This window comes from Oryctolagus cuniculus, chromosome 3, assembly GCF_964237555.1.
Source record: "Oryctolagus cuniculus chromosome 3, mOryCun1.1, whole genome shotgun sequence".
Taxonomy (NCBI): domain Eukaryota; kingdom Metazoa; phylum Chordata; class Mammalia; order Lagomorpha; family Leporidae; genus Oryctolagus; species Oryctolagus cuniculus.
Genome location: NC_091434.1, coordinates 144506732 through 144529392, shown reverse-complemented (window position 1 = coordinate 144529392; position 22661 = coordinate 144506732). Strand labels below are relative to the sequence as shown.

The following is a 22661-nucleotide window of genomic DNA, read 5'->3' as shown; positions in this document are numbered from 1 at the left end:
AGTCAAATGCATCGAACTAAAAAAACCTTCAACCAAAAGTCTCTTCTAAGGCAAAAAGTGTTAAAATTGTTTTTTAAGAAAGTTTTCCAAGTACATTTTCTTTATAAGGAAAGTGGATCTGTAATATTTATACTTTTCTTATTTTATTTTTTGATTCAACACTCCCTGTTTTTTTTTCCCTTAAAATATTCCAAGTTTAAAAAAAAATCAAGAAAGTTAAAAATAATTATGTCTACTATCACTGTATAAATTAGATTTCTTAAATTATCATTTTTTAAAATGTGGATTTTTTTCATTTATTTGAAAGTCACAGAGACAGAGAACTATCTTTCACCTGATAGTTCACTCCCCGAGTGTCTGCGACAGCCAGGGTTAAGCCAGGAGAATAGAACTCAATCTGAGTCTTCTACATGCATGGCCAAGATCCAAGCACCTGAGCTATCACCTACTGCCTCCTAGGGTGTGCATTAGTGAAGACAGAAGGCAAAGTGGAGCCCAGAGACTTAAAGGCAGACATTCTGATATGGGATTCAGGCAAAACAAAGGACATCTGAAATACTGCACCAAAACAATGCCCACCCCTAGTAGGCAGTATTTTTAAGGTTGAAGTAGAGAGTGTCTGGAATGGAGTAACAATACATACAGTTAAACTGTCATGGAGGGTTATACTATCTAGATTTGTTTCTAGGATTAGCATAGAAATATGATTTTACTGAGTAAGGCAGTGAAAGATACACATTAAGTAATATCTTACTAAGGAATATCTTTTTTCTTAAATGCTTTGTTATGAAAAATAATGATGTCTGTACACAAGTAGAGAAAACAGCCTAAGGGACTCTACACATCCATCCCTCTGCTTCCATGATGATCAATTCATGGCTGACTTGTCTCATTTATGCTCTCCTCCATCGCCTCTACAATGTCATTATTGTGAAAGAAAGCAAAGACACTGTATAATTTCATATTTTTAGTGAGTAAAATTCTTAAAACTTAACAACATTGCCACGATCACACTTTAATAAGTAATGATTTCTTAAAATCAAATAGCCAGTTTTCAAATTTCAGGGATTGTTTGATAATTTTCCTATTCCTATCATTTGCTTGACTGAAGATGTAAGTCAGCTTAACCTTTTAAATTAGGTGGTAGCTGAATCCTCCTTCCACCTCCTCTATTTTCCTGGCAATGTTTTGTTGAGGAAACCCAATCATTTGTCTTACAGATTTATTTTCAGTCTAAATTTGCTGACTCCATTTATGTTATTTTTTATTTATTTAATTTTTTTTTTGCTCTCTCCTATAGTTGCTCTGAATTGATAGCCCTGGATCATAAGGTTTGACTAGATTTTTTAAATGACTCCTTGCAATGTTCTCCATTATAATTTTAATTTTATTTGCATTTCTCTTACGATATGCAAGGTCAAACATATTTTTATATGATCAATGTTGTTTTCATCTCTTTCTGAACCCTCATGGCTGTACAGAGTTGTTGGTTTATTTCTGCACTTTAAATACGTTAGTGTATAGGAGGTATATTCATTTTCTATTGATATATATCGTCAGCTTTCTCACTTTAGTTTTTAGGGGTGAGTCTGAAATTTCTTGTATGTTGTTTCAAGACAAAAGATGTTCTTATTCATGCAAATAAGTCTATTAATATTTTTCACTTATACATTTTTCTCATGCATGTTATAATGTGCAATCCATTTATAACTTGAGCATGTTATAACAAATCAACCTTACCTTTTTTATATGACTATACCACTTCTTTCAACAGCATTTATTAAGGAACCCATTTGTTCTTCCAGATTTATTACAGATACTATTTCTTTCTTTTTTTGAAAGGCAGAGTTAAACAGTGAGAGAGAGACAGAGAGAAAGGTCTTCCTTTTTCCATTGGTTCACCCCCCAAATGGCTGCAACGGCCAGCGCTGTGCTGATCCAAAGCCAGGAGCCAGGTGCTTCCTCCTGGTCTCCCATGTGGGTCCAGGGGCCCAAACACTTGGGTCGTCCTCCACTGCCTTCCCGGGCCACAGCAGAGAGCTGGACTGGAAGAGGAGCAACCGGGACTAGTACCCGGCGCCCCAACTGGGACTAGAACCAGAGATGCCAGCACCGCAGGCGGAGGATTAGCGAAGTGAGCCACAGCGCCGGCCCCAGATTCCCTTTGTCTGTGTGGGTTTCCATTGATTCTCCTGGCTCCCGTTTTTCCTGGTTTTCCTCTTCACATTTATCTCTCTTGACTGACCATAGAGACTCCAGGCACAACACTAGTCACTAGGGCAACAGATTGTTTAGACCAGACCACACCATCCCACAGATTCTGACCTCCATAATACTCCCTTTATGCCATTTCACTTGTATTGGTTCTCGGACAGCTACCAAAAGGGTTTATCAGCATGTAAAAGTATTAATTAATTTGTCAAAGCTCAATCAGGTATGGGATGGGATATTCTCATAAGTGAAACACGGAAGAGAAGGAAACTGATTACTGAACACAAAACAAAATCAATGAAGCAAATGAATGAATCTCACGTTTAAGTGAGCAAAATGATAGTTTGGCTCAAGTTCTAGCTTAAAACGTAATTTCAATAATTATTTTCTAAACTTTTTAAAAATAAGCCTAGTTGGTTGTAATATCTTCAGAACCCTTTTTCAATTACTTAAGATTTGAAGACTTTAGAGTAGTACAAGATTAACCTTACTGAAATGATTCTGATGTAACAAGAATGACCTGCATATAAAATCAAACCTTTTTTTTGAAAAAAAAAGATTTTATTTGTATGAAAGGCAGAGTGACAGACAGGCACAGAGAGAGAGAGGAGAGAGATCTTCCATCCACTGCTTCATTTCACAAATGGCCACAGTGGTCAGGGCTGGGACAGGAGCATCTTTTGGGTCTTCCACATGAGTGATGGGTGCAGGAGTCCAAGCCCTTGGGACATTTGCTGCTGCTTTCCTAGGTGCATTAGCAGGGAGTTGGATTGGAAGTGGAACTGTAGGGACTTGAACCGGGGCACTGTAGGAAGCTGTTTGCACTACAAGGTGTTGCTTGTTTAAATGCTGCCTCTATATAATTCTGTGGCCCTGGTTAAAGGTTATCCAATTCCCTTTCTTAAGAAGCTGATGAAGTCCTAACCCCAACTATTACACTTATCAGGCTCTCACCTCAGGGACTACCTTGTACCTATCTTACTTGCCCTGGTACCTGATATCAGACAGGGGGCAGCCCCTGAGCCCTGGAGGCTGGTAAGTCATTGAAATGAGGTAATCTAAAGGGACAGAGAAACCCAGCAAGCTTCACCCCACTTGCTGTGCATAAGCAGCTGCCTACATCTGCAGCTGGCTATTACCCTGTTCTCAGGTGCAAGCCACCATATTTCCCTGCCTGGCAGCTTCTTCCAAGCTTTCAGCACCAGAGTTCTGCCTTTCATCTTTCTGAGTGTCAGAGTGGGCGTAATGCTAATCAATAGAATATATTTTTAAAAATAGGAAAACCTCTTCGGGGAAATCTTGGTGAATTGCACTTAGCATGTTATTATCATGACTATAGTTTATGCTGACCAGTGTAGGTTTCTAAATATGCCTAAGTTCACACCATTCATAGATGGTCAGATTTAATTCCAATTTTTTTTTCTGATTCCAAAGCCTGTACACATTCACTGAACCGAAGATTTTTATAAATTATATATTTTATTTAGCATTTACTGTATTGGCAACACATAAAGCTAAGTGAATAACTGCAATATATATATATATATATTCAGGAAAACATATTTAAAATTCTTATGTGTTAAATAAACTGAATTAAACTTCTCATCATTCACACACACACAGCAAATAGAAACATAACCTATGATAAACTTCTCATGACTGTTCTCAGTACTTAAGTCAAAATACGGTGCATTAATATGAATTGCTATTGTAACATTGATGTCCAATATTTTAAAAGTGTAAGGACTCACTCTAAGAAATATCTTCCTCACTTACACATTATTATATTGTTATGGGCCTGTGTACCTTTGGTTTTAATCTGGGCTCTCGCCTCACACAGAGAGAGGAATTCTAAGCAGAGATGTAGTAATGTGCATTAGGGAGAACTGGATGTATTTCCAAGTGGGGGAGCAATCATACATTCACTCGTGAGCATGGTCGCCCCACATGGAGATGTGCCCAGTATGAACGGGCTAGAGGGATTCCTGTGAAAGAGAGATAAAAGAGAGCCCCGTGGGAAAAAGATCTCTCTCCCCACCCTACCCCCCCACCCATTCTCAGCCTTTTTTATTGGATAAACAGATGGGGAAGGGTCTTGGCAGGTGCAAAGCCTTTTAGGACTTCCATGTGGAATTTGAATTATATGTGGCCATCATGTTGGCTTCTCCTTCCTGCTCCCACGTAAGACACAGGTGCATTCTGAGAAGGGGTCATACAAGCTGACAGTTAAAAAGATAAATATTAGGGCCAGTGTTGTGGTGTAGTAGGTAAAGTCACAGCCTGCAATGTCGGCAACCCATATGGGCACCGGTTTGTGTCCCAGGTGCACTTCCAATCCAGCTTTCTGCTAATGGCCTGGGAAAAGCAGAGGAGGATGGTCCAAATGCTTGGGCCCCTGCACCCAGGTGGGAGATCTGGAAGGAGCTCCTGGCTCCTAGCTTCAGCTGGGCCCAGCCTTGGCTGTGGAGGCCATCTGGGGAGTGAACCAGTGGATGGAAGGCCTCTCTCTCTCTCTAACTCTGATTTTCAAATAAATAAATAAATACAGCTTTTTAAAATGAGATAAATATTATATTTCAGGATTGCAAGAATTCCAGCTCACCTAAACCTGATTGCTTAGTTATACCCAATCAATATCACTTAAATGGTTTATGTTTTTGATTATCTTCCCATTTTAGCAACCATATCAGGTTTCAAATTAGAACCAATTTCCAAACTTTTCATGATTATATTTCTGGTAATTTCCTGATGGTTCCTAGACCATGTCTCACATCTCAGAAAACATTTTTTTTTCTATCTGTATATTCCCTAGCAAAGAACTATGGAACGGGGATGGGCCAGAGCAAACATAGACAAATCTTTTTTCATAATGAGGCAGAGATGAACCCAGCAAATACCCACATATAAAATAAAAATTTCATGAAAACTAGGAAAACTGTCCAGAAGAGACTATGGCATGGTAGGAGGGTGTGATGCTGATTTGTGGATCAGTACCACTTTTCCAGAGGAAGTATCTTTTTGTTAGCTGAAGGTTGGAGTAGAGGGAAGACTGTGGAAAGCTGTTTCTGTGTTGGGAGACCGTATGGCACAGTGGCATGTGATGTGTCAGGTGAAGAGAGAAGAACCTCCCTGTGTGGAAACAGCTGTCTTGATATGAGTTAAGGTAGCTAGCTCATCTGGAGATCACAAACCACAAGGCCCTGCCCCATATAATTCTATCCTATTTGTGTGTCAGACCACCTCACACACCAGCCAATTTCCCAGGACCCTTATTTCCATTAGGGACTTGGGGAAAAGTCACCAGGTACATAGGTATATTAAGTTCCATGTGGGATTTTATGGAGGTGTCACAAACTTCCCAGGTGACTGCATTACCCTGTAACAGGAGGTGCTCACTCTCCCTTCTTCCCCTCCCCTACCCCTTTCTCCCTCTCGCCTACTTGCTCTCCATGCCCACGTGGGTGTGTGCTTGCTTCCCTACCTTTCAAACAAACTTTATCACTTTGTGCGTCATCTACATGCCCATCCTTAAAATGCTTTTTATGTAAAAAGCAAGGACCTGGATGAAAATTAAGCCCTACTTCTCCCCCATGACTCTGAGGACTGAAGGACAAGTGAGGCTCCTATAGACTGGAGAGCCCGCTGAGAAAGGAGACCGTCACTGTCGTCCCATCCCGAGAAGGCAGGCATTTGGACCAACCAAGGCTGTTCTGGTGAATCTGGAAAGTGCTGAACATGTTCGAGGAAACTGAAAGACGATATTGACAGGACAAGAGAAAGAGGAGCAGGAGAGAGGAGTGGATATGGATGTGCAGCTTCACAAAATGATGGATGGCAGCGGCGGTGGAGGCTTCAGTATGTTTTTCCTTAATGGCCAAGTGAAATATGTTGGTTATGCTCAGAAAGAATCTGTGCTACCTAAGAGCTTTATTTGAAAGTCATGAGTAAACATTGGATTTTATCATCTATCTTCTAAGCGTCTATTGAAATTGTCAGTTAAAAAAACATATTGTTTTACTGATGCAATTAAGAGATGACCTCATGCGTGTTATCTTTACTGTGTTAGGAATTATAGTTGGTGCCAAAACCTAATGGGTAAAAGTGTCTAGAAAACTGCAACAGATAATGGCTGAAACAGTGGTTTATGTTTCTCAGTTGACAAGTCTTGTTGCTGGTTTTGGTTTGGGTATTCAGAAGTAATGCCAGGGGCACCAGCAGTTTATTGTTCTAGCTGTACCATTCTGGGCATATTTCATTTAATTCTCAAGATTTTTGAGTTGCATTTATAATATGGTAGCTACATCACAAGCCCTCACTTTATTTTACCCAGGAAACTGGGATGGAGATTGGAGAAAAGTGAATCAAAACATATGCTACTTCCCTTTAGCAGGCACTAAGTCACGTGATCATTCCAGCTGGAAAGAACAAATAGAACTAACTTAGCAAGGAGGTATTGTTGTTGGATGCATCTGTATCTAATACACTTAAAATTTGGGGATTGAAACCATCCACAATGATTTTTTCCACTAATTCCATAGCATTTGATCAATGTAGAGTTTTTTTTATTTTGTTTTGTTTCTATTTTTGTTTTAGCTCTTTAGTAAAATCTTTAATTTACTTTTCAATCTCTTTTGTTTTGACATTAAAACTTACTTGATTCTATCTGTTCATACTTTTCTTTTTCATTTGTTCCTATCTATGATTGGTGCAACTTTTAAAATGTCTAATGCATTGGCCGGCGCCGCAGCTCACTAGGCTAATCCTCCACCTGCAGCGCCGGCACCCCAGGTTCTAGTCCCGGTTGGGGCCCTGGATTCTGTCCTGGTTGCTCCTCTTCCAGTCCAGCTCTCTGCTGTGGCCCGGGAGTACACTGGAGGATGGCCCAGGTGTTTGGGCCCTGCACCCCATGGGAGACCAGGAGAAGCACCTGGCTCCTGGCTTTGGATCAGTGCAGCGCGCTGGCTGTAGCGGCCACTGGGTGTGTGTGTGTGTGTGTGTGTGTGTGTGTGTGTGTGAACCAATGGAAAAAGGAAGACCTTTCTCTCTGTCTCTAACTCTGCCTGTCAAAAAAAAATTTCTAATGCATTAACATTAATTGTTCTTGATTTGACAGATCAGAATTTTGTCTCTGGTTTAGTCTGCCAGGGCACCCTTTAAAAAGTACCATAAACTGAATGGCTTAAGTAGCAGAAATCTACTGTTTTACAGTTATGGAGGCTGGAGGTTAGGATGCAGGTGTTGGCAGGGCTTGCTCCTCTGAGGGCTGTGTGAGAGGCTCTATTCCATGCCTCTTTCCCCAATTCTAGTAGGAAAGCTAGCAGTGACTTTCCTGGGCTGCTGGAAGCATCACCACAGTCTTTTCAGTCTTCATCTTCACATAGAACTCTCACTGCATGTTTGTCTCCAAATTCCTCCTTTTTATAAAGATACTACTCCTACTTGATTGGGGTTCACCCTAATGATTTCACTTTACTTTGATAACCTGTGCAAACATCCTGTCTCCAAGCAAGGTTGCATTCAGAGGAAATGTGGATAAGACGTTGACATGAATTTGAGGAAGACAAAATTCAACTTATAACAATGTCACCCCTGGACATGTGCCATAAATTTCATTGGCATTGCTATAGTATCTATACTATATTGGCATTGCTATAGTATAGTAGATGAATTGATTTAAATTTATCTCTCTCCTATAAAAGGAAGACTGAATTAAAAAAAAAAGTCGTAGGCAATATGGTAGCAAGATTTGCACAAAATTAAGTAACCTATCATCATAGATAGACCATTCTTTAAATCTCTCCAAGGCAATTATGCCCCCAATAATGAGCACCTCTCTGAAGTTTCTGGAACTCAGGGCAAATAGATTATCTCACTTTATTATTAGAAGTGCAAGGACTAAGTCCTCTGTATTATGTCACTCAGGCCTCACCACTGTAAAAATCAAGAGTTGTCCATTTTCTCCCAAACTCAGTCTTACCCTGGTTTCCCCCAAAGCATCCTAAAATAAAAACTTCTGTACAGAGAGTTGATTAGGTCAGCAATCAACAGGTGCAAGAGTGAAGAATGTGGGCATGAGAGAATGTAGGACAGATACTACAAAGTGACTATCTTAGTCCATCTGAGCTGCTCTAACAAGAGTCAGCATAGACTGGGTACCTTAAACTACAATTTATTTCTCATGGTTCTGAGGTCCAGGAGTCCAAGATTAAGGTGCCGGCCAGTTTAGTGTCTGGTGAAAGCTAGCTTCTTATCTTCTTGGTAGGTGCTTATATGAAGGAAGGATTGCGCTCCGAATCTTTTCTAGGAGGACACTAATCCCATTCATAAAAGGGCCTCATCCTCATGACCTAATCCCCTCCCACAGGAACAACTGCCTAACATCATCACATCCAGGTTTGGGTCTCAATATATGAGTTTGGGGAGGACATAAACTTCCAGGCAATTGTAGTTAGCTAATTGGTCATGGCTAGGATGACTAGTGCTGGATTTCACAGGGTCCTCTCAAGAGGATTATGAAAGGTGTCACAGATCTGTCCATCTACATGCTCCAATCCCTTGTTAGTTAAAGGAGACCTTGTGGGTCAGCTTGTATGTACATGAATGCCAAGGGAGTCTCTTGTACATTCTCTGTACCAAGGAGTCAAGGCAACTTTTGTGCAGGATGAAATGCTTTCTCAGGCCTAATATGAGGTATTCTTGGGTGGCACTTGGTGAAGTTAGTCAAAGTTGGCAGGGATATTGAATTTATGTCACAGGAGTAAGTAAGAGGTGATTCTAAGAACATGTGCAATGGCACACAAGCAGTGTCTGACAAACTTTCCTTCCAGTCTCACTCTGGGTCAGCCACATCTACAACGTCCTGTCTCTACTCAAAACATTTTCTACAACTCCCCAAAACGGGCATTCCCTGGGGTACCATTTACCTTGCACATATTTTTGGAGTCTGGCTATTTGTCTGCAGTCATTTTCCTCTTTGTCTCTTTGGGCTGATACTAAACCTCTCCTTTTCTTTTGTCTTGGAAAAAGCAATTATAAGTTGGGATTTGCTGTCAGACTTTAACAATCACCCTTTCAATTATGACTCCGTTTTCCTGCCACCTGGTCACTTTTTGTTTTTCAGAATAGATTTTAACTTCCATTTCACAGACATCCTCTCTCAATTTCTGTCATAGCTTTCAATGACAACAGACCTATTGGGGCATTCAGGACTCTAAGTCTCATTTCCTTTATCTTTTAATCATCAATGAGCTATTCTTTGACTCCATGTCCACCATACATCTTGAGCATCAAAATCAGGTTCTAGACGTGCCTATTCATAGCTCTGTCATGCAAAGCTGTACTTAACCACAACCTTTAATTTTCTGAGTTTACTTTTTCAGCTTCCAATCATTTGACATCGTTATTTTTCACTGAACCATTTCTCAGGGTTAAGTTATGCAATCATCTGTGCCTAATTTTTTTTTTTACCTCCTCTTCATTTTGTTTCATGGTTTATTTTTATCATCAATGACTTTGTGTTTACTCTGATTCCTTTTGCCCCCTCTCCTTTTTATTTCCATTGCTCACCAATTCCAGAAACCTCCCTTCACATTTTCTATAACCATGTGATCAAGCATTCCTGAAGTAAATTGCACAGTAGGGACATAGAATTCTTACAATGATGAGCAACAAAGAGCATGAGTGCTCAGATTATCTGTCCTATTCTTATCTCAGGTTGACAGAGGTGTGAGGATGACATATTGTCTTCTTTGATAAGAAAACACTTACAAATAATCTAGCGCATCTAATCTTCTCTCAGTACTTGTCAAATTTATAGTAATCTTTGTTTCTTGACTTATTTTATATCGATCTTTCCAACTATAAACAGGAAACCTCTGAGAGCAAACATCTGTTTGTGGATTTCATTCCATACTCCTATCTGTATTCATGTAGCATAGTGCCTTTAATATTATAGTCAGGTGTTCAGCCTAGTTGTTTAGTTGTTAAGATGTTTAGTTGTTAAGTTGTTTAGTTGTTAAGATGTCTACATCTCTTATTGGAGTACCTGGTTCCATAACAGGCTCTGGCTCCTGACTTCAACTTCTTCTGGGAGGCATGTGTCATGGTTCCAAGTATTCAGATTCCTGCTATCCTCATGGGAGATCTGGACTGAGTTCCTGGCTTCTGGCTTTAGCCTGGCCATTGCAGGTATTTGGAGAATGAACCAGGGGATAGAAACTCTCTCTTTCCTTCACCTCATTATCCCTCCCTTTTTCCATCTCTCCTTCTTTGTCAAATAAACAAACAAAAATTTTAAATTTTACTTAATGCAGTCAGTTAATAAACAGTTGTTTAATTAATAAGTGAGTGCAAGAATGGAAAAAATGGTAGATGCATAAATGTATGGATTGAGTGATAATTGAAGGAGCATGAAATTAAATGCCCACACACAATAAACCAAAAGTCCAGTATATATTATAAAGATAAAAATGACTGTCACCTATTTCTCATTGTATAACTTATCTAATATTTTGCATTGAATCACAAGCACAAGTCATCTACCTTAGAAAAAATTCTCTCGCAAATGCTGTTTTTCTTTAATAACCTCTTACATTTTGGAAAATTGAATTTTACAGTGGGGCATAATTATTTGAAAATAGAAAAGGCATTAATTCAAGTCATCCAGTGCTTTGCTCCAAAACTACAAATGTCAGTGAAGAATAGCTATGCTTTGGTATATTTTATTTAAGTGAGATATTTGAACCTGTATCTGGAAGTTTCAGATATTTATCTTACTGAAGAAAATATGGTTGTAGAAATGTTCTGATCAAATTCACTTTTCCATAAATTTGCTTACAGTGCTACCTTCTGCTTTTGAAGGTGCACAAATACTTTTGTAATTTTGTAAGAGAAATAGAAATGATAGTTTTAGGAATTTATTGGTAGGGAAAGATAATCAGTAATTACTCATTGGGAGTATAATGAGTACAGAAAGAAATATTTTAAACTATTATCAAGTAATCATGAAATGAATGTTTCTACATATAAAAAGATAAAACATATCCCAATGTTTATGTATTTGTATAAATGTGATGGAATATATATATTTTATATGCATATTTTAATGATTTATGTATAGACATTTTCAGTATTTAATGATGAATACTTTTTTCAAAAAGTTAAATTATTTATTTTATTTATTTGAAAGGCAGAGAGACATGGGGAAGGAGAAAGAGAGACAGATCTCTCATCTGCAGCTGGGCCCTGCTGAACCCAGGACGTAGGAACTCAGTCAGATTCTTCATGTACACGGCAGGAACGCGACTACTAGAGCCAACACTGTGCCTCAGGGTCTGCATTAGCAGGCAGCTGGAATTGGGAACAGAGCCAGGATTTGAGCCCAGAGACTCATATGGAATGCAGGTGTCTCAAGTGCAATGCCAATGCCTACCCCATGAATACCTTTAGACAAAGATATTCATGTGTTTTTATCTAATGAGATTTTTATTAGACAATAGGCCTTCACAATTGCTAGATCATGCATATTTTCTGAATGAGTTTAAAAGACTGATTTCAAGAGGAAAAGAAGTGGAATTACTAGGTTTGTGATTAATACTATGTCATAAATATAATCTTCATATTTAGATTGATTAAGCACTCACAAAAAAACTCATTAATGTGAATATTGAGATAATGTTTTCAACGAGGAAATCCAATCACATAATGTTCATTGCCTCAATGATGTTTATGTGTTTTGTGGTAGCAAATTACTTCAATGACTGCTGCTAGGCAAAGGCCTTCTGGAGAGTCAATGTGCTGTATTGGCTGGCGATTCTTTGTCAGCTTAACATAGATGTGCGCCTTCTAGTGTTTACACCTCAAAGACCAGCATGTAAAACTGAACCAACAAATGAACTGAGGGGAAAATGAATCTTTTACCTCACTGCAAATAAAACCTTCATGGTTTCTGTTTTCATTTATTGAAAAATGTGGATTTTCATTTTCTTTTAAAAACTATTGATTACTTGCATTTATACATGTACCAATGAAACAATCCTGACTTCTAGTTCTATTTTATTCATCTGATTTTATTTTTCCATCATGCAACTATTTTCCATGAAGAATTACGTATCTCAAGCCAAAACATGTGGTATACATCATGTACAATCATTCATATTACAGAAATTAACATACAAATATTGAACAGCAACCTGTACCATGTATGCCATTGGTTTTGATTTTCTATATTCCATTTTAGCTTTCAAAATTTTTACAGCTATTGTAGTCAAGGAACAAGAGCTGTTAAAAGTCTTAGAGATTGTTGGCCAATTTCAGAAAAGTGTGATTAGGTATGAAACTTGTAATTAGATGATCATTTATTTATTAAAAATAAGAGCAGTGTATGTTTAATGATGAGAAGAAAATAGATTAGGACTCAGATAGAATGTGGAATTAGAGGGACAAATTATTTCCTCTGACATGGCAGATTGACTGCAGAATTGGTAAGACAGGTGGATTCTTTTTTATTTTTGAGATTTTTATTTATTTGAAAGGATGAGTTACAGCGAGAGAGAGAGAGAGAGAGAGAGAGAGAGATCTTCCATCTGCTGGTTCACTCCCCAAATGGCTGCAACGACCAGGGCTGGGCCAGGCCAAAGCCAGGAGTTTCTTCCAGTCTCCCACGTGGGTAAAGTGGCTCAAGCACTTGGGCCATCCTCTACTTGTTTCCCAGGCACATTAGCAGGGGGCTGGATCAGAAGTGGAACAGGTATCAGCGCTATGGCACAGCAGTTAAAGCTCCAGCCTGCAGTACCAGCATCCCATATGGGTAGTGATTCAAATCCTAGCTGCTCCACTTCTGATCCAGCTCTCTACTAATGCACCTAGGAGAGCAGCAGAGAATGCTCCAAGTCCTTGGGCCCCTGTAGCCACGTGGGAGACCCAGAAGAAGCTCCTGGCTCCTGCTTCAGATCAGCTTAGCTCTGGCCATTGTGGCCATTTGGGGAGTGAACCAATAGATGGAAGACCTCTCTCTCTGTCTCTACCTCTCTCTGTGTAACTATGTCTTTCAAATAAATAAAAATAAATCTTAAAAAAAGAAGTGGAGCAGCAGGGACTCAAAGCAGTGCCCATATGGGATGCCAGTGCTACAGGCTAAATTTAACCTGCTACACTTCAGGTCCTGGACTTCAATAATCATTTGACTACTAGAGACACTATCATTGATTTTTACAGCTTTTAATGCATTTTTAAATCATTTCAGATTTAAGTATTAAGATCCTATAGCTTTACAGAATAGTTTCCTAGAGTTTAAAAATTTTTTTTTCTTTTTGCCAGGCAGAGTTAGGTAGTGAGAGAGAGAGAGAGAGAGAGAGAGAGTTATAGACAGTGAGAGAGACAGAGAGAAAGGTCTTCCTTCCATTGGTTCACTCCCCTAATGGCCGCTATGGCCAGCGCTGTGCCGATCTGAAGCCAGGAGCCAGGTACTTCCTCCTGGTCTCCCAGGCGGGTGCAGGGACCCAAGCACTTGGGCCATCCTCCACTGCCTTTCTGGGCCACAGCAGAGAGCTGGACTGGAAGAGGAGCAACCGAAACTGGTACTGGACTAGAACCCATGGTGCCGGCGCCAAAGGTGGAGGATTAGCCAAGTGAGCCACAGTGCCGGCCAGAGTTTAAATTTTTAACCATTATTAAATATATTATAACTCTTTTTGAAAATAATTCAGTCTACATAAGTTTTCAAGAAAGTCAGTTAACTATTTTCATTGATTCAAATCCTTATAGTATAATAAAAGCATATTCTCATAAAGAATCAAAGAAATTACTCAATTGGCAAGACACATTAGTAATTATATAGCCTAACTTGAAGTTCTTACGTAGACTAGCAGTCGGCAATGAGGACATGAGGTATATATTATAGAGTCTATTTCATTCTTCACCATGCTTAATATAAAGTTAAATCAAGGCAGAATATAAGTGACCTCTGTGGGGAGCAACTGAGACTAGACTAAGTTACTAGAATTAAGACTTATTCTATGCATCTGCTCTCCCACAATATGGCGCTGAGAGAGACCAAACAGCCTCTACGCAGCTGCCTCATCAGTTTGATAAGCTGCAGGAGCTGATCCTGCTCCTGATTGGAGGAGAGCAGCGTGCTCGGCGTGTGGGTAGCAGAGTTGGGATTGGTGGAAGAGGACTATAAAGGAGGAGAGAGACAACATGCTCCAGGAACATCTGAAGGAACACCTGAGGAACATCTGAGCAGCCCCTGAGAGCCGGCCGGTGGTGTGCCGCTCCTCCTCGGAAGCGGGGAAAGCGGCGGCGGGGGGGGGGGTGCCGCCCCTCCACGGATGTGGAGGGGCCGGCAGCTAACCCGGGACGGCGTCGTTCCTCCACGAGTGAGGGACTGGCAGCTAACCCGGGAAGAGCCGGGCAGAAAGAACAGCGCAGGGTCCTGTGTCGTTCCTCCACGAATGGGGGAGCGACAACCTCAGTCTAAGAGACTCAAGCCCAGTAACTCTCAGTGAATCTTGGTGTGGGAGCAAACTGTTGAAATCGTTACTCAATGTATGCTAAACTGATCTTCTGTATATAAAGAGAATCGAAAATGAATCTTGATGTGAATGGAAGGGGAGAGGGAGTGGGAAAGGGGAGGGTTGTGGGTGGGAGGGATGTTACGGGGGGGGGAAGCCATTGTAATCCATAAGCTGTACTTTGGAAATTTATATTCATTAAATGAAAGTTAAAAAAAAAGAAAAGAAAAGTAATCCAAGGAAGTCAAATCCTAGTCAGAATTTATGTATTACACAGTGGATGTACATTAGCTTGGCTGTAAAACACAGGCGTATATGGTAAGGAGGGTGGGATGAATTTCTCACTGGTTGGAGATTGGAATATGATTGGCTAAAAACACCTTCAGAGAGAAGGAAGGTATCTGAAAAGAGGTGTTGAATAGAAGGCTACTGATGAATTCTAAGGAGGGCATTTCTGGGAATGGATAAGAAATGCATAAAGAACAAAGGATTGGTGCCAACACTGTGGTGCAGTAGGTTAAAGCACCTGTCTGCAGTACCAACATCCCATATGGACACTAGTTTGAGTCCCGACGCGTCACCTCTGATCCAGCTCTCTTCTATGGCCTGGGAAAGCAGTAGAAGAAGGCTCAAGTCTTTCCTTCATAATGGTGCATGGCTTCCACATTCCTCTCCCATTCAGATTTGAAACCAAGTATAAGATGCCAGATGCTTGCTTGCCTTGGCTCACCACTGGAGGCATGTATAGATTTCGTGATCAATGAAGTCTGATTTCTCCACCTCCCCCCCCATTAATTGTGTTGATGCCATTACTTATCAATATGATGAAAAGAGAAATTTAATGAAAGATATAGGAGCAGGCATTTGGCACAGCAGGTAAGATGCTGTTGGGACACACACATCCCACACTGGAGTGCCTGAATTCAAGTCCCAGCTCTGCTCTTCATCCCAGCTTCCTGCCAATCCAGGGAGGCAAAACTTTGGACAACAAAGGATCCCTCTCCCATTGCTTAATAGCAAGCTTTCTGGGGCTGTCTAACATGCGAACAGCCCACAATATTTCTTTGCATAACTGTTGCATAGTCACTTGAAATCCCATAATAGTTCTTTTTTGCTGAAAATAAAATTTGCTGTGCTGTCTTTCCAGAGCCCCTGATGACATTCTAGCAGCCATCTTTGAATATACATTGATTGGCCAAGGCCCGGGCTCACAGGACTTGCCCAGCCCTTTCATCTGCACCTATCATGTTCTCTTGTTTTGTTTTACCCAGTTCTGTCTAACTTCACGAATTCCCAAACATTTCTCTGTACGGGAGATTGATTTGGGCTTTGACGTGATTTGTCCCTTTTTTCTTCAGGCCTGTGGTAAAAAAAAAATAAATGTTCTCTGTCTCAAAAGGTGAATCCAGGGTTTTTATAGCTAACAGGGTACGTGCCAGCAGGACACCATGACTGAAAACACAGGCTCAGGTGATGGCTACCCATGAAGTCCAGATTGAAGTCCAGTTCCTGGCTTAAGCCTGGACAAATCCTGGCTGCTGCAGGCATTTAGGGGAGTAAACCAACAGATAGGAGACTTCCTTCTGTCACTAGCATTCATATATAAGTAAATAAATAAAAAATTGTTAAGTTTATTGTCGCTCCCCCTCTTCGTGGAGGAACGACACAGGACCCTGCACTGTTCTTTTGTCTGCTTGGCCCTCCCCGGGTTTGCTGCTGGTTCTTCCCGGGTTGGCTACCGTCCCTTCCACCTCCGTGGAAGGGCGGTTCCCCCTGCCGCTTTTCCCCACTTCCGCGGGGGAGCAGCACACCGCCAGCCGGCTCTCTCGGGGGCTGCTCAGATGTTATTCGGATAGATGTTCCTCTTAGATGTTCCTGGTGCATGTTGTCTCTCTCCTCCTTTATAGTCCTCTTCCACCAATCCCAACTCTGCTACCCACACGCCGAGTACGCTGCTCTCCTCCAATCAGGAGCAGCTCCTGTAGCTTGTCAAGTTGGTGAGAGGCAGCTGGGTAGAAGCTGTTGCCTCCTCTCCCAGCGCCATATTGTGGGAGAGCAGATGCATAGAATAAGTCTTAATTCCAGTAACTTAGTCTAGTCTGAATTGCTCCCAGTTGCTCCCCACAGTTTATACTTCTTATAATCCTCCAAGACAGATTCTGGATGAGTTAAAGATCAAATTATATCAAACTAACTTGAAGACAAATACAAGTCCTCTAAAAATATTTAGAGAAAAGGAAATATCATGGGATAGATATATGATGTTAGAGTAGTGGGGAGTTACAAAACTGACTTTTTATGCATCGTGGTGCAGTGACACATGTCTCAAAATGCTTCTCTGGGTTTTGATATCAAGGTTCTATATCAGCCTCACAAACTGATTTGGGTGTCTCCCCTTTCTTTCAATTATCTAGAATAAATTGGATTAGATTGGGATTTCTTTATCCTTGAATCTATAAGGATAGCCAGGAAGCCATTTGTAATTCAGACTCCTTTTCCATTTGCCCCTTATATTTTTTGTAGAGAGTTGGAGAAATATGAAGATTTTATAATGTTACTGCAGGAATGATTGGTATAAGCTGAATTCTCTTTTCACCTGTTTTAGTGGAGGTAAGTATACACAATTTGTTGGTATAAATTAATTGTGATATGGTTTTTTACTTTTTAAAAGTGTACTCATGTGTTTTCTATGTAGTGACGCCTTGCTTTTTTAATTATTGTCATTTTTTCCCTCTTTTAAAAAACATTAACCTCACCATATATTAGTCTATTACTATTTTCCCCAAAATAAATTTGTTCTGTTAATTACCTATTTCATTTTTTTGCTTTAAATCTTTTTTTTTCACTTTGAAAGATAGAGTGACACAGAGAGAGAGAGAGGAAGAAATCTTTCATCTGCTGATTCACTCACTACATGGTCACAACCTAGACTAGGTTGAAGCCGGGAGCCAGGGATTCCATCCCATCTCCAATGTGGGTGGCAGGCATCCAAGTTCTTGTGCCATCCTCCATTGCTTTCCCAGGCACATTAGCAGGGAGCTGGCTCTGAAACAGCACCTGGGGCTCGAATCAGCGCTCCAGTAGAGGATGCCGCATTGCAGGGAGTAGCTTAACCCACTGTGCCATGATGCCAGTCCATCTGCTTCATAATAGCTTCTACTTTTATTTATTTTCTTTAGGCTCATTTTGTGAAGTTTATACTAACTTACTGAGTTGAAATATTAGTACCTTACTTTTTAACCCTTTCTAGTTTTAAAATCGGGGCTTTCATTGCTCATTATTTATATAAATGTTGTTTCCATTATGTTAACTTTTTTAAAGATTTATTTATTTATTTGAAAGGCAGAGTTAGAGAGAGGAGTAGGGGAGAGAGAGAGAGAGAGAGAGAGAGAGAGAGAGATCTTCCATCTGCTGGTTCACTACCACATGGCTAAAACCACTGGAGCTGTACCAATCTAAAGCCAGAAGCCAAGAGTCTCTCCAAGTCTCTCACATGGTGCAGGGACCCAAGGACTTGGTCCATTTTCTAATGCTTTCCAGGCATATTTGCAGGGAGCAAGATCAGAAGTGGAACAGCCGGGACTTGAACCAGAGCCTATATAGGATGCCAGCACTGTAGGCCATGGCTTTAACCCACTGAGCCACAGCATAGACCCCCTTTATGATTAATTTTAATCCTTGATTTCTTTAGAATGATTTCATAAGTCATTTATTCTTTCATTTATTTGATATTCATTTACTATTTCCTTGCACATTCAAATCCCTTCTCCCACTCCATTGCCTCCAGTATTTTAATTTTAATTTTTTGAAGAACATAAATTATTATTTAAAAATAAAAATATAGAAATTCATGTGATGGCTACTTAGTGAATAATTAATCTGAGTCTGATAATTAAACTAATTTAAATTATAAAAGCATACAGATTTCTTATTCCTGAGGCAGTTTTTTCTCATATTGAATAATACAGTAAAAGAGTTTTATTCTCTGTTCTTTTACTCAAGTTTTCTTTATATCACAGGTCATTTGATAAAAGTAATCTGAAATAGATAACATCACCCATCCATTAATATTTTAATTAGTACCATTTCTTTACAATGATTATAAAATGCACTATATTTCTGAGATAAAAAGCAAAGCTAGCAAAAGCAAGAAACCAAGCTATTTCAAAGTTATTTTGCTCTTCGTAATTCCAGTGAAAGATAAGGGTTGTGTTCACTTCTGATAAGTTTTAAAGGAAAGCAATTTACCTTCGCTCTTCATATAAGAGAGCTATTCAGTTAGAGTGACATGCTTCATATTTCAGAATATTGTATTTTAGTGATGTTGATATTTATTTGAGGCAGGGGCTGAATGCAAATATTCTGCATTAGCAATCTTTTCAACAACAGGCATCAGTATGCTGCAGAAAAACACTACATGCTGATGCTCTGAGAATATGAATTAATAATTTTGCATGTTAATGTGTAGTTAAAACCTTTAATTTTATAAGTGCATATGGTGTTTTTACTTCTGAGGTCTGTGGAATATTTACTCATAATGTTCACTATAGTCATATAATTCTGGTGCAATTTTTCAATACAAAAATATGTCAGAATAATAATCTACTTTCAATTTTTGCATTTAATGGAATTGGAAGAATTTTTGCACCTCCAAGTTCAAGTTACCAAAATAAAAAAAATCACAGGAGGCCATGATTTTGTGCTAAGCTCCTACACTGGGCCCCAACAGACCAGACAAAATCAAAATGGAGTCACCATGCTAAAGTTCTGTGTCACCAACCCGAAACTAAGCTCTTTATCTGGCCATCCCAGAAACCAGAGTGACAGATGGCAGCCAAATTTCCTAAACAAGCCAGTTTCAATTGGCATGATAATAAAGTCCCCTCTGCCTTAATCCTTACACAAAAACCTAAAGTCACTACAGTGTTAATCAACCAGCTATCTTTATGTAGTTCTGTCTCCATGTCTCACCTTTCAAGGAAAGTAACTTTACTATTACCAATTGAATCTTTCCTCTTTGTTCCTGCTTTCTTCAGCTCTGCTTTCCCTGTAAAACCAGCCTCCTCTTCTCCACTCATCAGAAAAATCATCTGTTTTATGGAATGAAGTGATGCCCAGCTCCAGAATTGAAATAAACCTAATAAACATCTCTAATCGCAATGAGTGTAATTCTGTCTTTTGACAAAGTTAAGGTTTAAATTTTTTTTTTGAGATGTATTTATTTATTTGAAGGGCCAAGTTACAGAGGAGGGACAAAGAGAGATATTCCACCCATTGGTTCACTCCTCAAATGGTTGTAAGCCAGGAGGCAGGAACTCTATCCAGGTCTCCTACATAGGTGGCCAGAGACCCAACTACTTGAACCAGTTTCTGCTGCTTTTGCAGCTGTGTTAGCAAGGAGCTGGATCAGAAGTGGTACAGTCAAGCCTCAACTGGAACTCCAATATGGGAGGCTGGTACCATAGGCTTTACTTCTGCACCACAACCAGGCTCAAGGTTTAAAGTTAAAAGAAGGGGCACAGTGGGTTAATACACTGCTTACAACACCAACCTCTAATATCAGAGCCTTGGTTCAGGGTCTGGCTGCTCCACTTCTGATCCATCACCATGTTAATGTGCCTGAGACAGCAGCTAAGGATGGCCCAAGTGCTTGGGACCCCACTATCATGTGGAAGTTCCCAGCTCCTGCTTTCAGCCTGGCCCAGAATTGATCATTGCAGCCATTTGAGCAGTGCACCAATAGAAGGAAGATCTCTCTCTCTTGCCTTCTCTCTCCATAACTGCCTTTCAAGTAAATGAATAAATCTTTAAAAAAGGTAAAAGGACCTAGATCTATTATTGCAAATATTAATAAAAAGTAGAACTGTAGTGGCAAACAATGAGTATTGCAATATACAATATACTACTTCCCTCTTTAAATATTTCACATTGTAGACTCTAAAATATCATAAATTATATTAAAATGTATGAATATTTCTGAGTGTAATACTTTCAACAATCATGCATGTTATATATTTTTATGCTTCCACTACATAATCTGCCTCAGTACAGCTGTTTCATTTTTTTTTAACTAAAACTTCCTTCAGGTTATGCTATATGTTTGTATGGAGCATGTGTGTAATGGGTAGCTATTTTTAAAATAGCAGTGGCTACTTTAAATAATGTTAAATAATATATATTTATCTCAAATATGCAACATTTTCTTAAATTATTAATTTACATGTAGTTAATGTGTAGGGATAGCATTTCAACTTCATATTCCAATTTTAGAAATTATTTATTTATAAGAAGTCTAAGGTACAAAACTTATTGAGAGTCATCATGTTAACATGGTTATGAAGATCTGAGCACTTAAAGAAATGCAAACTTTCCCAATCCACTGTAAAAGAGATGCCTAGAATTTGTTAACTCTATTGTGTCCACTATGGCCATTCTACCTATCCAAATGGGACCTATGGAATTCTGTTATTACTTGGTACCTTTAATACTGTAACTGCATGTGAATGTCTGTCTACGACGTAGCTACCCAAATACCTATGATGCCGGGGCTTACTTGGTAAATTTATTAATCTTCAGTGTGCCAAAAAAGCAATCATTAGTACATCATTTGGATCTAAGGGATTCTTCTTATTTACATTTTAAAATTGTTTTACAAAACATTTATGTTTTAAAGGATGATTTGTACCAGTTAGGAAGGATTTTTCCATTTAAATAAAATTTTTAAATTATTTCATCAGCATTATTTGCTTTATTCATTTCTACTTTCCATGTGCCCAACACAGGGTTTTCACATCATAAAGACTCAATAACTATTTAATTTATAAATACATATATAAATATATATATTTTATATATAAATATGGCATTACTGTTAGAGGGAAGAATCTTGAAGCCCTGGTTTATTTGTTAGCCTTTATCAGATTTCATATCTCCCTCTTTTCTTTTTAAAATATTTTAGCAACTTTAGATATCAATGGAAGCACAATGTATTTTCAATGTTTGCTGTATACAGTCATGAAGTATACATACACTCTCAGATGTCACCTTGCTAGTATTAGAAACCTGTGTGCTCATGGTTCATGATTTGTTGTAGGTGATGCCAGCTGAAAGAAACATTTGAGATGTCTGGAAACTTGCACAGTAGCTGGTGTCTGTCTGGTTTACCTTTCTTTAATAGAATACCTGAGACTGGGTCATTTACAATGAGCAGAAACTTATCTTCTTGTAGTTCTGGAAGCATGGAAGTCCAAGATCAAGGCACTGGCCCTGGAGAGGGCTGTCTTGTTGCATTAACGCACGGTAGAAGGCCAAAGAGCAAAGAAGCCAAAACAGGGTCAAATTCACCCTTCTGTCAAAGCATTGCTCAGGACTACAGGGGGCGTGCCCTCAGAGTCTAATCTCAAAGGTACCACCTCTTAATACAGTAACAATGGAAATTAAATGTCAACATGAATTTTTTGGAGACAAATACTTAAACTGTAGAAGCATATATAGGCTGGCGCCGCAGCTCACTAGGCTAATCCTCCGCCTTGCGGCGCCGGCACACCGGGTTCTAGTACTGGTCGGGGCGCCGGATTCTGTCCCGGTTGCCCCTCTTCCAGGCCAGCTCTCTGCTGTGGCCTGGGAGTGCAGTGGAGGATGGCCCAAGTACTTGGGCCCTGCACCCCATGGGAGACCAGGATAAGTACCTGGCTCCTGCCATCGGATCAGCGCAGTGAGCTGGCCGCAGTGGCCATTGGAGGGTGAACCAACGGCAAAGCAAGACCTTTCTCTCTGTCTCTCTCTCTCACTGTCCACTCTGCCTGTCAAAAAATAATAAAAATAAATAAATAAATAAATAAATAAAATAAAGAAGCATATATAATCATTCAAGACAAGACCTCATGTTTTTGGTTTAAATGTAAATTTTGAAGGTTTTTTTTTTTTACCTTTATGCTA

General features: G+C 39.6%; 1 long non-coding RNA gene across 1 annotated transcript in view; it reads left to right on the top strand.

Moving 5' to 3' along the window:
- Positions 1-22661, top strand: part of LOC103348683 (uncharacterized) — an 80426-nt gene that overhangs the window by 3799 nt on the left and 53966 nt on the right. Inside the window, exon 2 of the long non-coding RNA XR_007920495.2 lies at positions 17247-17333. This is a non-coding gene — a long non-coding RNA (uncharacterized lncRNA). The remainder of the gene's footprint in view (positions 1-17246; positions 17334-22661) is intronic.